The following is a 2,056-nucleotide window of genomic DNA, read 5'->3' on the forward strand; positions in this document are numbered from 1 at the left end:
TGTCTTCGGCATTGCAAGGCGGGTTCTTCTCCAAATCTAGAGTACCTGTTGTAGCAAACAGTGTCCGGCTTCTGATTAATGTCATACTCCTTGGCTTTTGTGCTTCAATAATGGCTATCTCCACGGGTCAAGTGAATACGAGAAGTCAGGGCAGTTTTACATTTGCCACCCTAACCCTGTAAGCCAACCATCTATTTGAAGAGACGGGGATCCTCAGATCCAAATCACACCATCTTCCTCCCAGCAAGCATTCAACAAAGCGTGCCCGAAAAAAGCCACTCCATCATGGCTGGCCGCCGCAGCTCCTCCTCTCGCACCCTTAGCTCTAAGCCAGGCGATTGGGAAACGTGTTCTGTTCCTCATAGCAGATTAGTAGAGTTGCGGACCCAGAGTTCCTTCCTCCTGAATACATGGTCCCCGTCTAAGCCGGACTAGCCACCTATAATGGCGGGGAGCAAGCGGAGAACTTTCCGAACCCATCCAGAGAGGAGCGGATATGCCTTGTCCCATATTTGCTGAGAGGGCTTGGGTTTCCAATCCACCCATTCCTCTGCGGGCTCCTGGAGTTCTAGGCCTCCAGCTGCACAACTTCACCCCTGCCTCCATACTACAGATCGCAGGGTACGTTGCCTTCTGCGAGCTATTCCTAGGCTGCGAAGCTCATTTTGAGTTATGGAAGAGGCTATTCTGCCTCGTCCCTCGCAATCAGGAGGGATCTATATATCAAGTGGGCGGAGCCGAAATATGGTGCGTCGCCTAGGCCGGATACCTGTCCGGCACTCCAAAGAAGGCATCCGAAGACTGGCCTTCAGAGTGGTTTTATGTAGATGATGTTCCCCTTCCGGACCTAGTCCGGTCGGGCCTTCCTGATTTCACCAATGCCTCACTGAAGAAACGCCAAAACTGGCGCGCGCGGAGCCCCCAGGAGGAAGATGACAAAGAGGTCCTCTATCTGACGGGCAGGATAAAAATACTTGGCAAATCAGGATTGACAATAATAGAAGTCATGTCAATATGCATAATGCGGGGGGTGCAGCCACTTCAATATCGGGGGAAACCCATGTGGCACTTCAACGGAGAAGACGACGCCACCCGCTGCGGTCGTAAAGGTCCGGACTCCACCACCGCACTGGCGAAAATATTGTCCGATTTGTACAAAGGGGAAAAAGAGGAGTTCCTCCGCATTAAGCCGCGGGATGGATTTTCCATGTACAACCCCCCAAGTTGGGTAAGATGTCATTCCTCACTCGACTCCATTCATCCCTGTGTCCTTTGTCACCAATCATTTATCTTGCTATTCTCAAACCAGGAACTGAGAAGGGCTGTGGAAGAGTTCAACAGCCCACCTCTGCAGCAAGAGGATCCTAGCCGGGATCTCGACCCTAGACTTGAAGAGGATCCGGATATATCCGTGGAGCTTGTCGACGGGACATTTTATCAAGCAAGCCGTGACGGTGCCTTGGTGGCCATCCTTGCCGATTATCCCGGGCTGCTCCCAGTGTCGAATGTAAGTAAAGCCGGAGCCCTATATTCTGAATTATGCTGTGCCTTAAGCGCACCTGTTATATTTTTACATAAACGGCCATCAAGAGGCCGTGCTAAGCCCATAGGGGCTCATCAGCAAAGGGCACCCGGGATGGGCAGACGTAAGAGGAAGGCGGTTAGAACTGAGACGCCGCGGTAGAGGTACAAATTAAGCTTGCTCTGTGATTATCTTCGCTGAAATGTGACAGTTTGCCTTTTGTCCTGGCAGAAAAAACATCCGCCGGACTATATCCAGATCCCCTGCCGGCCACGCCTCAAACAGCCGGATTCTTGAACTGGACTCGCGGCTGGAGGCTGATGTGGGGGCGACGCCGAATTGCCCTCTCACAGAGGATGTGGACAGGCTTTCCGCTACAAACTCCGAAGTTAAAAGCACCATGAATGACCGACGCAGATGGGCCGTACTCCTCAATGGTATTTTCTCTGAGGAGGCTTTCAATGCCTTCAACTCCGGAGACGTATATATTCACGCCGCTCAAGATGGACTTGCCAGAGCAACGGACTAGTATGC

This window comes from Triticum dicoccoides, chromosome 3B, assembly GCF_002162155.2.
Source record: "Triticum dicoccoides isolate Atlit2015 ecotype Zavitan chromosome 3B, WEW_v2.0, whole genome shotgun sequence".
Lineage (NCBI taxonomy): Eukaryota > Viridiplantae > Streptophyta > Magnoliopsida > Poales > Poaceae > Triticum > Triticum dicoccoides.